This window comes from Monodon monoceros, unplaced genomic scaffold (genome assembly GCF_005190385.1).
Source record: "Monodon monoceros isolate NGI ecotype Baffin Bay Population unplaced genomic scaffold, NGI_Narwhal_1 Super_Scaffold_22, whole genome shotgun sequence".
NCBI lineage: Eukaryota > Metazoa > Chordata > Mammalia > Artiodactyla > Monodontidae > Monodon > Monodon monoceros.
The window spans coordinates 61,902,278-61,919,615 of record NW_021703779.1 but is presented as its reverse complement, the minus strand read 5'-3'; the positions used below and the strand labels follow the sequence as shown (position 1 = coordinate 61,919,615).

Genomic DNA, 17,338 nt, shown 5'->3' with positions numbered 1-17,338 from the left:
AAAATCTATAAATCTTAGGACCATATAGGTCCCATTACCATCTGCTTTGTCATGAACTATAGTCCTGTGATTTTGTCATACATACAAGCTCAAAGTAAGCCTGTTAGTTTTATGAATTCTGGCAGAAGACATGAAAATCATGCCTCAGTGACAGAAGATTTTATAACTCATGACATGGTAAGCAGCATGAGCATCTTCACATTGATTTCATGAGTTCACATTGGTTCTTCAAGCCTTCCACCTTATTTCAAGGAGGCAATGAAAAATGGTCTAGGTGGATTCTGCCCATGTAATGGGTTTGCATCAGAGACAAGGAATCCCAAGTTTAGGAAACCTGAATATTTTGGATTCTCTGTATATTAACTTTTCCAATAGGCCCAAAGGATTAATCCAGGTACCACAGGATGTATTAGTGATTGCAGAGGCTCTGCCTCTGCTTGCAAGTTGTAACTCTAGGGCAATTCTATAATCTAAAACAAACTCTGGCCAATGAGATGAAGCTGACTTGACGGCATTCAAAGAATAGGTAGAGGAACCTTAATGAATTAAGCACCCCATGGAGTCAGCTTTCACTGAAGCTTTGCTTCAGGTTGTGGAGCAGGAGATAAAGATTCCCAGAGAGGGAAAGCTGCAACATTTCAAAGTGAAGATGAGATTACCCTGGGGCTAATGTTTCTGTATTATTAAAAAATACTAATTTCATCTGACAAATAGGCTTGTTGGGCCTTTTTTCTCAAAATGGATATTCTAAATGTTTTAAGAGATTGCAAAGTGTCATGCCAACCTCTGGCATGACAGAAGGAAACATTATTATTTGGATAGAGCAAAACAATAAATTTAAAAACCAGCCCTGTGGGATTCCGTGGTGGCACAGCAGTTAAGAATCCACCTGCCAATGCAGGGGACACAGGTTCGAGCCCTGGCCCGGGAAGATCCCACATGCCGCAGAGCAACTAAGTCCGTGCACCACAACTACTGAGTCTGCACCCTAGAGCCTGCAAACCACCAATACTGAGCCCGTGTGCCACAACTGAGCCCACGCGTCTAGAGCCCGTGCTCTGCAACAAGAGAAGCCACCACAATGAGAAGCCCATGCACCACAATGAAAAGCAGCCCCCACTTGCTGCAACTAGAGAAAGCCCACACGCAGCAACAAAGATCCAACACAGCCAAAAATAAATAAAAATAAAATAAATTAAAAATACCTAAAAAGAAAACAAAACACAAAAAACCTGCCCTGTGCTAAAATTACCTACCAACACCTACTTTATGTTACCATAATTTAACATCTAAGTATATTGAAATTCCTCTCAGACAATGTTATAATCTTGTTTCCAAGAGTCATGTACTTTTTAAAGAGTTTAGGAGAAAAACAGTTATCGTATATCCCCAGATACTTACCATTACTTGCTCAAACTTTATCCCTTTGAAGTACCAAGTTTCTCTCTGGTGTCACTACCTGAAGAAAACCATTATCATTTCTTTTAGAGCATTTTTGTGATAAAAAATTATCTAGGTTTACCTTCATTTGAGAATAATCTTTAATTCATTTAAAAGGACATTTTTCCTAGTTATAGACTTCTGGGTTAATTTTACTTTCAGCACTTTAAAGATGTCCTATTTTCTGGACTCTGTAGTATCTGGTAAGAAATACAGTTATTTATTCAAATTACCATTACCCTATATATAATAAACTGATTTTTGGTAGGAACTTTCAAAATTTTTTCTTCATCATTGGCTTTCATCAGTTTGATTACATTGTGTTATCAGTATGCATTTGGGTTTATTCTCTTCAAGGTCACAATGCTTATTAAATCTGCACATATATGTCTTTCACCAAACATTATTATTATTTCTTCAAATGTTTTCTGTGCCAATCACCATGAGGTGGCGGATGGGTAAAGAAAGTAGTATGCCCATATACTGCAATATTATTCATCTATAAACAGGAATGAATTATGGATACACAGTATGACATGTATGTTCCTCTTAATCATTGTGCTAAGTAAAAGAAACCAGACACATAAGGGTCTTATTCCATTTACACACCCTTTGACTATGGCAAGCAGTGTGGCTATACATATTTCCATACAAAATTTCTACTTGAACATTAATATTCCTTTACATATTTCCATACAAAATTTCTACTTGAACATTAATATTCCTTTAACTGAGAAATATACCTTTGTGTGGAATTGGTGGGTCACAGAGATTCTATAAATTGTTGGGGGACCACCACAGTGTTTTGCACAGTAGCCTCACTATTTGACATCCCCCCATAGCAAAGAACAAAAATCCCAACTTCTCCACATCCTTAGCAACATTTATTATTTCTCATTTTTCATTTTATACCCAAAATGTGAAGTGATATCTCATGATTATTTTGAATTGAATTTCTCAAGTAAAAATATTAAAATTCTTTTCATGTACTACGGCTCCTGGTATATTAACTTTTGAGAAATATTTACATCCTTGGTGCATTTCTAAATTGTACTTTTCTTCCGTTTTTTAGTTGGAAGTGTTCTTTATATATTCTCCATGCTAGTAAGTTCTCAAATACATGATTTCCAAGTATTTTCTCTCGTTCTGTGAGCTGTCTTTTCACTTCCCTCAGAGTGTGCTATGGTGCACGTTTGTAAGTTGGATAAAGTCCAACTACGGGCATACCTCTGAGATAGTGATTGTATTGTTCCAGCAAATATCACAGTAAAGTGAGTTGAGTCAAATGAATTTTTAGGTTCCCCAGTGGAAATAAGTTATATTTACTCTACATTGTAGTCTATTAAGTATGCAGTGGCATTATGCCTAAAAATCAATGTACATACCTTAACTAAAAAATACTGTCACCTGAGCCTTCAGTGAGTAGTTATCTTTCTGCTTGTGGAGGATATTGCCTTGATGTTGATGGCTGCTGACTGATGAGGGTGGTGGTTGCTAAAGATTGAGATGGCTATGGCAATTTCTTAAAATAAGACAGCAGTGAAGTCTGCCACATCAATTGACTCTTCCTTTCACGAACAACTTCGCTGTAACATGCAATGCTGTTTGGTAGCATTTTACCCACAGTGGAACTTTAAAATTGGAGTCAGTCCTCTCAAACTCTTCCACTACTTTATCAACTAAGTTTGTGTAATACTCTAAATCCTTTCTTGTCATTTGGACAATATTCAAAAGCATCTTTAATGGGTGTAGACTCCATATCAAGAAATCACTTTCTTAGTTCATCCATAAGAAGCATCTCCTCACCCATTAAAGTTCTGTGATGAGATTGCAGCAATACAGTCACATCTTCGGGCTCCACTCCTAATTTTTGGTTCTCTTCCAATTTCCACATTTGGAGTTACCTCCTCCACTGACGTCTTGAACCTCTCAAAGTCATCCATGAGGGCTGGAATCAATGTCCTCCAAACTCCTGTTAATGTTGATACTCTGACCTCTTCCCATGAATCACGAATGTTCTTAATGACATCTGGAATGGTGAATCCATTCCAGAAGGTTTTCAATTTACTTTGCCCAAAACATCAAAGAAAACACGATCTATGGCAGGTATTGTCTTACAAAGTGTACTTGTTAAATAATAAAAATTGAAAGTCGAAATTGCTCCTTAACTGACAGGATGCAGAATGGATGATATGTTAGCAGGCATTAAAAAAACATTAATTTCATTGTACATCTCCACCAGGGCTCTTGAGTGACCAGGTTCATTGTCAATGAGCAGCAATATTTTGAAAGGAATCTCTTTTTGCTGAGCAGTGGGTATCAACAGTAGGCTGAAAATATTCAGTAAACCATGTTGTAAACAGCTGTGCTCTCATCCAGGCTTTGTTGTTCCATTTGCAGAGCACAGGCAGAGTAGATTTAGCATAATTATTAAGAACCCTAGGATTTTCAGAATGGTAAATGACAACCGGCTTGAACTCAAAGTTACCAGTTGCATTAGCCTGACAAGAGAGTCAGCCTGTCCTCTGAAGCCAGGAATTGGCTTCTCCTCTGTAGCTATGAATATCCTAGATGTACTTCTTCCAATAGAAGGCTGTTTTGTCTACATTGAAGATCTGTTGTTTAGTGTGGCCACCTTCATTAATTATCTTAGTCAGATCTTCTGAATAATTTGCTGCAGCTTCTACATCAGCACTTATTGCTTCACCTTGCATTTTTATGTTATGGAGATGGCTTCTTTCCTTAAACTTCATGAACGAACCTCTGCTAGCTTCAAACTTTTCTTCTGCAGCTTCCTCATCTCTGTCAACCTTCATAGAATTGAAGAGAGCTAGGGCCTTGCCCTGGATTAGGCTTTGGCTTAAGGGAATGTTGAGGCTGGTCTGTTCGTCTATCCAGACTGCTAAAACTGTCTCAGTATCAGCAATAAGGCTGTTTTGCTTTCTTATCATTTACGTGTTCACTGGAGAAGCACTTTTCATTTCCTTCAAGAATTTTTCCTTTGTATTCACAATTTGGCTAACTGGCACAAAAGGCCTAGTTTTGGGCCTGTGTAGGCATTCAACATGCCTTCCCCACTAAGCTTAATCATTTCTAGCTTCTGATTTAAAGTGAGAGATGTGCGAGTCTTCCTTTCACTTGAACACTTAGAGGCCACTGTAGGGATATCCACTGGCCTAACTTCATTGTTGTTGTTTCTCAGGGAATAGACAGGCCTGAGGAGAGGGAAAGAAACAGGAAAATGGCATGTCAGTGGAGCATTCAGAACATATACAACATTGATTAAGCTCACCATCTTATATGGATGTGGTATGTGGTTTTCTAAAACAATTACAATAGTAACATCAAAGATCACTGATCACAGATCACCGTAACAAATATAATGATGAAAATTTTTGAAATATTGCAAGAATTACCAAAATATGACACAGATATAAAGTGAGGAAATGCTGTTGGAAAAATGGTATCAATACACTTGCTCAATGCTGGGTTGCTACAAACTTTAAATTTGTAAGAAACACAATGTACCCAAAGTGCAATAAAACCAACTGCAATGAGGTATACTGTAATTTATTATTTCTTTTGATGATTTTACTTTCAGTGTCATATTTAAGAATTGATCGCCAAATTAAAGATCAAGAAAATTTTACTATACATTTTCAGTTATGGATTTTTGCAGTATTAGCTTGTATATTTAGCTTTTGATAGATTTTGAGTTAATTTCTGTAAAGGTTATGAGTTAAAAGTCCAATTACATTCTTTTATATGTTGATCTCCATTTGTCAAAGGACCATCTGCTAACGCTACTCTTTCATAATTGAATGGTCTTGGCAATCTTCTGGACAATCAGTTAGCCATAAGTTGTATTTCTGAACTCTCATTTCTATGACACTGGCTTATATGTCTATCCTTACACAAATACCATACTGTTCAAGATTACTATTGCTTTGTTATGGTTTGAAAAAAGTGTAAATCATCCAAATTTATAGTTTTCAAGATAGTTTAGGCTATTCAGGTTATTTGTAATTTCATACCTATTTTAGGTTCAACTTTTCCATTTCTGTAAAAAAGGCAGTTGAGATTTTGATAAGGATCACATTAAATCTGTATATTGCTTTATGGGCTGATGGCATGTTAAATATGCTTTCCAATAAATGAACACAGGATGTCTTTCCATTTGTTTAATTTCTTTCAGCAATGTTGTGTAGATTTCAATTTACAAGTCTCACATCTATTTGAATAAATGTACCCTACATATTTTATTATTTATGATATTGTAAATGGAATTGCTTATTTGCCTTTATTTATTGTCCGTTGCTAGTACACAAAAATATAACCGATTTTTCTGTATACTCTGAAACACTGCTGAATTTCTTATAAGATCTAATAGTTTTTTGCATGTATTCTTTAGGATTTTCTGTATGCATGACAATATCATGAGAATAGAGACAATTTTACATCTTCATTTCCAAGTTCGATATATTTTATTCTTTTTCTTGGCTAATTGTTCTGGCTGAAACTTCTAGTACAAAGTTGAATACAAGAGGCATCCTAGTTTTATTTCTGGTCATAAGGAGACAGCCATCTTTCCCCTTTAACTATGTTACATAGTATTCATAAATGCCTTTCATCATGTTGAGGAAATTCAATTCTATTCCTAGTTTGTAGAGCTTTGTATATCATGAACGGGTATGTATTTTGTCTAATGCTTTCTTTGAAATGAATTATCACGTGTTATTTTTTTCCTTTCTACTATTAATATGGTATGTAACATTGATCTATGTATGGTGAATCATCTTTGCAATTCTGGAAAAAAATTCCATTTTGCTCATGGTGTATAATCCCTTTTAGCATGTTGTCACAATTTTTAACTAGTACTTTAAGGTTTTTGGCATTTATATTCATAAGGTATACTGACCCATAGATTTGTCTTTGTGTTTGTCTGACACTGGTATCATTGAAATGTTATCTCATAAAATGAATTTTAAAACGTTCCCTCAATTGTATTTTTGGAGAGAGGCTGAAAAGTGGTATTAATTCTTCCTTAACATCTGGAAGAATTCACCAGTGAAACCACTTAGTACTGGGCTTCTTTACTGGCAGATGTTAAAAAATATAATTTCCTGAGATGACGTTCACATAACTTAAAAATAACAATTTAAAGTGAACACATTAGTGGCATTTAGCACATTCACATGATTTAGTACGAAACATTTTCATCACTACAAAGTAAAGCCCTATAGTCATTAAGTGGTTTCTCCACATTCCCTCTATTCCTAGTTCCTGGCAGCAAATAATCAAAATTCTTTCTCAAAGTAATGTCTATATGTATAAAATCATATAACATGTGACTTTTTGCGTCTGGTTTCACTCACTTAGCATAATGCTTTGTAGGTTCATCCAAATTTATCATTTTGTCAGTACCTCATGACTTCTGTGGCTTAATAATACTCCACTGTAGGCATATACCAAAATTTCATTGTCTCTGTGGACATTTGCACTGTATTCCACAGCAGCTGAACCATTTTAAATACCAGCTATGTGGACAAGATTCAATTTATGTATATTCTTGCCAACACTTTTCTTTTTCATGCTTTTAAAATTACAAACACATTAGTGGATATGAAATTATCTCATGGCTCTGCTTTTACCTCACTTATGTCAAATATTATGAAGCATCTTTCATGTGCTTTTTGTCCATTTATACATTTTCTTTGAAGAAATGTCTTTTCAAGTTTTTGCCCATTCTTTAATTGGGTTGTCTACTTGTGGAGATGTAAGAGTTTTGTTTTTTTGTTTTTAATACATAACACATCCTTGATACTCGACCCGTATTAGGCATATGCTTTCTATTTTCTAATCTTCTGCATGTTGCCTTTTTCCTCCTTGGTAATGTTCTATCATGCACAAAAGTGTTGATTTTTGATAGCACCTAATATATTTATTATTTACTTAGACTTTAGATATCACATCTAATATTCCATTGCCAAATCCAAGGTCATGAAGATTTATTCCTATGTTTTCTACTAAAAGTTACAGAGATTTAGCTCTTACATTTGGGATGTTGATGCACATTGAGTTAATTTTGTATATGGTACATCTTCATTGCTGAGTCCATTTGTCCAAGCTCCATTTGTTGGTAGGGGTTCAGCTTCATTCCTCTGCATGTGGAAATCCAGCTGTCAAGCACCATTTGTTGAAGGGCTACTCATTCCTCTAAATGATCTTGGAAAAATATCAATAAGCAACTGGGTATAGGTATATGGGTTTATTTCTAGAAACTCGATTCTATTTCATTGGTCAATATGTATATACTTATGCCAGGACTGTATCATTTTTGATTAATGAAGCTATGCAGTAAGTTTTGAAATCAGAATTCAAGTCTTTGGACTTCGCTCTTTTTCAAGACTGATTTGGTTACTCACAAATCTTAGCAATTATGTATGAATTTGAGGATCAGCTTTTCCATTTCTGCATAAAAGGCTATGCATATTTTGAAAGGAATTGCACTGAATCTGTTGATCACTATGGGTTGTACGACATCTTAAGAATACTGTATTACAATACATTTACACAGGATGTCTTTCCATCTATTTACATGTTCCTTAATTTATTCCAGCAAAGTTTTGCAGTTTTCACTGAACAAATACTTCAACTCCAGGCTAAATTTATTCCTAGGCATTTTATTCTATTGAATACTATGGTACATGGATTTTTTTTTTTTTTTTTTTTGTGGTATGCGGGCCTCTCACTGTTGTGGCCTCTTCTGTTGCAGAGCAAGGCTCCGGACGTGCAGGCTCAGCAGCCATGGCTCACGGGCCCAGTTGTTCTGCAGCATGCGGGATCCTCCCCAACCGCAGCACAAACCCATGTCCCCTGCATCGGCAGGTGGACTCTCAACCACTGCGCCACCAGGGAAGCCCGGTTCATGGATTTTTAAAATAATTTTAAAATTTCCTTTTCAGATTGTAATTAGCTACAGAAATAAAAATAATTTTGAGTGCTGATGGTTTAATTTTGCTGATCTTATTATCTCTAGAAACTTTCTGTGAATTCGTTGGAATTTTCTACATAATAGGAGTATAAAAAGAGTTTTAATTCTTACTTTCCAATTACTATGCCTTCCATTCCTTCTTCCAGCCTAGTTGCTGTAGCTACAATATCCAGTACAATATATAACAGCAATGGTGAAATCAGGTACATTCGTCTTGCTGATGATCTTAGCAGAAAAGCATTCAGTCATTTGACACTGATATTAGCTATGTGTTTTACATAAATGCTATTTATCATGTTCAGAAATTTCCTATTCCTAATTCATTTTTTTCTTTTCTGAAATCATGGAAGGTTTGTTGGTTTTTATCAAATTCTTGCTCTGTATCAATTGAGATGATCCTTTGGTTTCCTTCCCTCATTACATTAATGTGATGTATTATCCTTGTATTACTGGCAATAATTCTACTTATTTGTGGTGTATAATTCTGATAATAAGATGTTGGATTCTTTCTTGTAGAGTTTTTTGGAAAAATTTGGAATCTATATTCTAAGACATACTGGTAATTAATTTTCTCTTCTTGTGATGGTTTTACTTGGCTTTGGTGTCAGAGTAATGTGGACACAGAGAATAAGTATTCCCTGCTTTCCTTTTTTTTTTTTTTTTTTTTGCAGTACGCGGGCCTCTCACTGTTGTGGCCTCTCCCGTTGCAGAGCACAGGCTCTGGACGCACAGGCTCAGCGGCCATGGCTCATGGGCCCAGCCACTCCGCAGCATGTGGGATCTTCCCAGACTGGGGCACGAACCCATGCCCCCTGCATCGGCAGGCAGACTCTCAACCACTGTGCCACCAGGGAAGCCCCTCCATTTTTTTTTTAAAGAATCTGAGTGATTACTATCAACCCAATATTTGGTAGAATGTACCAGTGCAGGCATATGACAGAGGTCTTTACTGACAGGTTTTATATTTTGGTTACTTGTTCAGTCCCTTTATTTATATAGATCTCTTCAAATTTTCAAAGTGATTCAGTATTTTTATGAATTATAGTCCATTAAAAGTTACTACCAAATAATGGCTATATACACTGTGTTATACAGTATGTCTTGTTGCTTCTATATTTTATACATAGGAGTTCATATCTCTTAATCCCATACCCCTACCTTGCACCTCCTCACTTCCATTTCCGCACCGATAACCACTGGTTTGTTTTCGATATCTATGAGTTTGTTTCTGTTCTGCTATGTACATTTGTTTTGATCTTTAGATTCCACATATAAGTGATTCCATACAGTGTCTTTCTCAGTCTGACTTATTTCAGTAAGCATAATGTCCATCCACATTGCTGCAAATGGTAGAATTTCATTCTTTTTTATGGCTAATATTCCATTGTGTGTATGCATATGTGTGTGTATAATATACACACACACATGTATATATACCTCTTCTTTATCCATTCATCTATTGATGGACACTTGGGTTGCTTCCATATCTTGGCTATTGTACATGGTACTGCTATGAACACTAGGGTGCATGTATCTTTTTGAATTAGTGTTTTCATTTTCTCTGGATATACACCCAAGACTGGAATTGCTGAATCATATGGTGGTTCTATTTTTAGTTTCTTGAGGAACCTCCATACTGTTTTCCACAGTGGCTGCACCAATTTACATTCCCACCAACAGTGTACTAGTATTCCCTTTTCTCTACATCCATGCCGACGTTTGTTATTTGCAGACATTTTGAGGTTAGCCATTCTGATAGATGTGAGGTGGTATCTCGTTGTTTTGATTCACCTTTGTCTAATAATTAACAATGTTGAGCATCTTTTCATCTGCCTATTAACTATCTGTAGATCTTCTCTGGAAAAATGTCTGTTCAGGTCTTCTGCCCATTTTTAAATTGGGTTGCTTTTTAGATATGGAGTTGTATGAGCTGTTTATATAATTTGGATACTAACCCCTTGTTGGTCATATCATTTGCAAATATTTTCTCCCACTCAGTAGGTCATCGTTTTGTTTTGTTGATGGTTTCCTTTCCTTTCCGTGCCACGTGGCATGGGGGATCTTAGTTCCCCAACAAGGGATCAAACCCACATCCCCTGCAGTGGAAGCACAGAGTCTTAACCACTGGACCACCAAGGAAGTCCCACCCTATGTGTTTTGATTGGGGCATTTAGTCTGTTGACATTTAAAGTAATTATTGATAGGTATGTACTTATTGCCATTTTATTACTTGTTTCCTTTTTGTTTTTGTAGTTCTCTGTTCTTCTTTTTGTTTCTTCCCCTATGGTTGATTTTATTTTTTTGAGCTGTTTCAGGATCACAGCAAAATTTAGGAGAGAGTAGAGATTTCCCATATACAAGCTGCACCACATGTATATCCTCCCTTATTATCAATGTCCCCCAACAGAATGGCACATTGGTTACAAGTGACAAATCTACGCTGAGATATCTTAATCACCCAAATCCACAGATTACATTATGGTTCACTCTCAGTGTTGTATATTCTATGGGTACATAGAATGTATAGTGACATATATCCATCGTTAACATATCATAGAGTATTTTCATTGCCCTAAAAATCTTTTGTGCTGTACTTTTCATTCCACCCCACCCCAACCTCTGAGAACCACTGATCCTTTCACGTTCTCCATAGTATTCTCTTTTCTACAATGTCATATAGTTGGAATCATACATTATATAGCCTTTTCAGACTGGCTTCTTTCACTTTATGATATACACATATGAAGGAATCATTTCATGTCTTTTCATGGCTTCATATATCATTTCATTTTAGAATTAAATATTCCATTCTCTGAATGTACCACAGCTTATTTATTCCTTCACCTACTGAAAGACATCTTAATTCTTCCACATTTGGTCAATTATGAATAAAGCTGCTATAAACATCCATGTGCAGATTTTTGTGTGAACTTAAGTTTTCAACTCTTCAGGTAAATGTCAAAGTGCACAACTGCTGGATTTTATGGTAAGAGTATGTTTACTTTTTAAGAAATTGCCAACTGTCTTCTAAAGTGGCTACAACATTTTGAATCCCCACCAGCAATGAAGGAGAGTTACTGTTGCCCCACATCCTTGCCAAAATATGGTATGGTCAGTGTTTCAGAAGTTGGCCATTCTAATAGGTGTGCAGAGGTATCACAATGATGGTTAAATTTGCATTTGTTTTTTACATTAAGTCTTATCATATGTTTATTTTGATCTGTATATTTTCTTTGGTGAGGGGTCTATTAACATCTTTGACCCATTTATTTAAATTGGGTTGTTTTTTTAAATTTTTTATTATTTATTATTTAAAAATTATTTTTATTAATACAATGTTGTGTTAGTTTCAGGTGTACAGCAAAGTGAATGAGTTATACATATGCATATATCCACTCCTTTTTTTCTTATATTCTTTTCTCATACAGGCAATTACACAGTACAGAGTTGAGTTCCCTGTGCTATACAGCAGGTTCTAATTAGTTATCTATTTTATATATAGTAGTGTGTATCTCCCAATTTATCGCTCCCCCCCTTTATCCCCTGGTAACCATAAGTTTGTTTTCTACATTGGTGACTCTACTTCTGTTTTGTAAATGAGTTCATCTGTAACCTTTTTTACAGATTCCACATATAAGCAATATCATATGATACTTGTCTATGTTTCACTTACTTCACTCAGTATGACAATCTCTACGTCCATCCATGTTGCTGCAAATGGCATTATTTTGTATACATGTACCACACCTTTATCCATTCATCCATCAATGGACATTTAGGTTGCTTCCATGTCTTGGCTATTGTAAATAGTGCTTCAATGAACATTGGGTGCATGTATCTTTTCAAATTATGGTATTCTCCAGATATACACCCAGGAGTGCGATTGCTAGATCAAATGGCAGCTCTATTTTTAGTTTTTTAAGGAACCTCCATACTGTTCTCCATAGTGGCTGTACCAATTTACATCCCCACCAACAGTGCAAGAGGGTTCCCTTTTCTCCACACTCTCTCCAGCATTTGTTGTTTGTAGATTTTTTGATGATGGCCATTCTGACTGCTGTGAGGTGATACCTCATTGTAATTTTGATAGCATTTCTCTAATAATTAGTGATGTTGAGCATCTTTTCATGTGTCTCGTGGCCATCGGTATGTCTTCTTTGGAGATATGTCTATTTAGATCATCTGCCCATTTATGATTGGGTTTGTTGTTTTTTATTTTGATATTGAACTGTATGAGCTGTTTGTATATTTTGGAAATTAATCCCTTGTGGGTCGCTTCATTTGCAAATATTTTCTCCCATTCTGAGGGTTGTCTTTTCATTTTGTTTATGGTTTCCTTTGCTGTGCTAAAGCTTTTAAGTTTAATTAGGTCCCATTATTTTTGTTTTTATTTTCATTACTCTAGGCAGTGGGTCAAAAAAGATGTTGCTGTGACTTATGTCAAAGAGTGTTCTGCTATATATTTCTCTAAGAGTTTTATAGTATTCAGCCTTACATTTAGGTCTTTAATCAACACTGAGTTTATTTTTGTGTATGTTGTTAGAGAGTGTGCTAATTTCCTTCTTTTACATTTAGCTGTCCAGTTTTCCCAGCACACTTACTGAAGAGGCTGTCTTTTCTCCATTGTATCTTCTTGCTTCCTTTGTCAAAGATAAAGTGACCATATGTGCGTGGGTTTATCTCTGGGCTTTCTGTCCTGTTCCATTGATCTATATTTCTGTTTTTGTGCAAGTACCATACTGGCATATATATCATATATATGCTCTTTTGTCATATATATCAATTTTCACTTGGGTCTATTTCTGGGCTACCTATTCTGTTTCATTAATCTATTTGTCTATTGGGGGGAATAATACAACACTATCTTGATTACTGTCTGTAGCTTTAAAATAAGTCTTGAAGTAGAGTAGTGTGAATCTTTCAACTTTGCTCTTCTCAAATAACATGTTGGTAATGCAGGGTATTTTGTCTCTCCATATAAACTTTATAATCAGTTTGTTGATATCCACAAAATAACTTGCTGGAATTTTTATAGGACTACCTTGAAGCTATTCATCAAATTGGGAAAAACATACATCTTGAAAATGTTGAGTCTTCTTTATCCATGAACATGTATTGATACTATCTCCACTAAATCAGTTAATTTCTATTATCAGAATTTTATAGTTTTCCTCATGTAGATCTTGTACATATTTTGTTAGATTTATACCAATTTCATTTTGGAGAGTATGAATGTAAACAGACCTGTGTTTTTAACTTCAAATTCCACTTGCTTGTTGCTGGTGTCTAAGAAAGTGACTGAAAAACCTTGTATCCTGAATCCTTTCTATAATTGTTTCAGATCTGGGAAGGTATTTTTGGCTTTAGTTTTGTCAATTCATATTTTCTACATAGACAAACATGTCATTTCCAACCAAAGTCAGTTACATTTTTTCCTATCCAAAATGTATTCCTTTAATTTCCTTGTCTTTGCTTTAGCTAGAATCCAGTACAATGTTAAAAAGGAGTGGTGACAGGGGACATCTTTGCCTTTTATCTGATCTTGGTGTGAAAGCTGCTAGCTTCTCACCATTAGGTATCAAGCTGTAGGTTTTATGTAGATAGATCATGTTTATCAGGCTGAGTTAGTTCCCCCTGCATTCCTAGTTTATTGCAAGGTTTTTGTTTTTTTTTAATCACAAATGGGTGCTGGATTTTGTCAAATGCATTTCCTGCATCTATTGCCATGATCGTGTGATTTTTTTTAGCCTGTTGATATACGAGGTTACATTAATTAATTTTCTCTTCAAATATGTTCTCATGCCCTTTCTCTCTCCCTTCTCCTTCTGGGACCCCTACAATGTGAATATTGGTGCATTTAATGTTGTCCCAGAGGTCTCTTACACTGTCCTCATTTCTTTTCATTCCGTTTTCTTTATTCTGTCCTGTGGCACTGATTCCCACCACTGTCTTCCAGCTCACTTATCTGTTCTGCCTCATTTATTCTGCCATTAATTCCTTCTAGTGTTTTTTTCATTTCAGCTACTGTATTGTTCATCTCTGTTTAACAGTTTGTTCTTTATATCTCTACCTCCCGGGAGATCAGCTCGATGCTTTGTGATGACCTAGAGGAGTGGGATAGGGAGGGTGGGAGGGAGGCTCTAGAGGGAGGGGATATGGGGATGTAAATATACATACAGCTAATTCACTTTGCTGTATAGCAGAAACTAACACAATATTGTAAAGCAACTGTATTCCAATAAAGATGTTAAAAAAATAATAAAGCAAATTTGAAAACAAAACAAAAATCTTCTCTTTGTTAAACATTTCTTACATCTTCTCGGTCTGTGCCTCCATTCTTTTTCCAAGATGCTGGATCACCTTTACTATCATTACTATGAATTATTTTTCAGGTAGATTGCCTATCTCCACTTCACTTAGCTGTTCTTTTTATCTTGTTCCTTCATCTGGACCACATTTCTCTACCGTCTCATTTTGTCCAACCTTCTGTGGGTTTTTTTCATTTGTTTTTATATAAATTTATTTATTTAAATTTTTATTTGGGGCTGCATTGGGTCTTCGTTGCTGTGTGCAGGTTTTCTCTAGTTGTGGCAAGCTGGGGCTACTCTTCACTACTGTGAGCGGGCTTCTCATTGCAATGGCTTCTCGCTGTGGAGCACAGGCTCTAGGCGCACAGCTTCAGTGATTGTGGCCCTTGGGCTCAGTAGTTGTGGCTCATGGGCTCTAGAGTGCAGGCTCAATAGCTGTGGCACACAGACTTAGCTGTTCTGTGGCATGTGGGATCTTCCCAGACCAGGGATCAAACCCGTGTCCCCTGCCTTGGCAGGTGATTCTTAACCACTGCACCACCAGGGAAGTCCTAACCTTCTGTGTTTGTGGTGTCCTTTCCACAGGCTGCAGGGTCATAGCTCCTCTTGCTTCTGGTGTCTGCCACCCGGGTGGGTAAAGTTGGTCCAGGGGCTTGTGCAGTCTTCCTGGTGGAAGGGACTGGTACCTGCCATTTCAAGGGGTGGGTTTAGAGGTGGCTGTGAGCTCAGTACAACTTTAGGCAGCCGTCTGCTGACGGGTGGAGCTGTGTTCCCAGCCTGCTGGCTGATTGGCTTGAGGCATCCCAGCACTGGAGCCTGCAGGCCGTTGGGTGGGGCCAAGTCTCAGTGCCAAAATGGTGACCTCCATGAGAGCTCACACCAATTAATATTTCCTGGGGCTTCTGCCACCAATGTCCTTGCCCCCACAGTGAGCCACAGCCGACCCCTGCCTCCCCAGGAGACCCTCCAAGACCCGCCAGTAGGTCTAGCCCAGGTTCCTATGGAGTCACTGCTTTGTGCTGAGTCCCAGTGCACATGAAGCCTTGGGTGCGCCCTCTAAGAGTGGAGTCTGTTTCCCCCACTGCTATGCAGCTCCTGCACTCATGCCCTGCTAGCCTTCAAAGCCAAATGCTCTGGGGGCTTCTCCTCCCAATGTCAAACCCTCAGGCTGGGGGAGCTGACGTAGGGCTCAGAACTCTCACTCCTGTGGGAGAACCTGATATATTTTCCAGTTTGTGGGTTGCCCACCTGGCAGGTATGGGATTTGATTATATTATGAAAGTGCCCCTCCTACCATCTCGTTGTGGATTCTTCTTTGTCTTTGGATGTAAAATATATTTTTTTGATAGGTTCCAGCCTTTTTTATTGATGGCTGTTCAGCAGTTAGTCGTGATTTTGGTGTTTTCATGACAGGAGGTGAGCACAAGTCCTTCTACTCTGCCATCTTGTCCAGAATGGAGGGGCTGCTTTTAGTTTGGATGATTGCTGCCTCTTTCCTCAGTGTGTGCTAGCCATTATCCCCTTGATATGGGGTGTGCAGGTCTGGTGGCCTGTGCACACTCCTAGGACAGCAGGGGCAGGGACTGGCATCTGACCATTAATTTTCAAATGCTGAAACAACCTTGCATACCAATTATATATTCCATTTATTCATGATGCATAATTCTTTATACATTGTTGTATTTGATTTGCTAATATTTTGTTGAGGACTTTTATCTATGTTCATGAAAGATACTGGTCTGCAGTTTTCTTTTAATGCCTTTGTCTGATTTTCCTATTAGGGTAATGTTGGCCTCACAGAATAAGTTAGGAAACATTTTCTCTGCCTCTATCCTCTGAAAATGATTGTAGAGTACTGGGATGATTCCTTCCTTAAATGTCTTACAGAATTTACTAGTGAACCCATCTGGGCCTGGTGCTTTCTGTTTTGAAAGGTTATTAAATATTGATTCAATTTCCTTCATAGATATAGGACTAAGGAGCTTATCTATTTTTTTAAATGTAACTTTTTCTATACTCATCTTTTTTCTTTTTTTGGCTGCACCACGCACCTTGCAGGTTCTTAGTTCCCTGACAAGGGACTGATCCTGGGCCCCTGGCAGTGAGAGAACCAAGTCCCAACCACTGGACCACCAGGGAATTCCTGAGATTGTCTATTTTTATTGTGTAAGTTTTGGTAAACTGTGTCTTTTGAGGAATTGGTCCATTTCATTTAGATTATCAAATATGTGGGCACAGAATTGTTTACAGTATTCCTTTATTATCATTTCAGTGTCCACAGGATCTGTAGTGATGTCCCACCTTTCATTTCTGATATGAGTAATTTGTGTCCTCTGTTTTATTTTTCTTAGTCTGTCTAGAGGCTTATGAATTTCATGGATCTTTTGAAAAAACCAACTTTTGGATTCATTTACTTTTTGTATTTCTTGTCTTCAGTTTTATTAATTTCTGCTCTAATTGTTATTTTTCTTCTTTAGATTAATTTGCTTTTTTCTAGTTTCCTAAGGTAGAAACTTAGATTGAGTTTAGTTGTTTCTTGTTTTCTATAAATACATATCCAGTGCTATAAATTATTCTCTGAGCACTGCTTTCATTA

The 17,338-nt window shown here is 36.9% G+C and overlaps 1 pseudogene; it reads right to left on the bottom strand.

Moving 5' to 3' along the window:
- LOC114905823 overlaps positions 1-17,338 on the bottom strand; it is a 93,160-nt pseudogene that overhangs the window by 28,332 nt on the left and 47,490 nt on the right.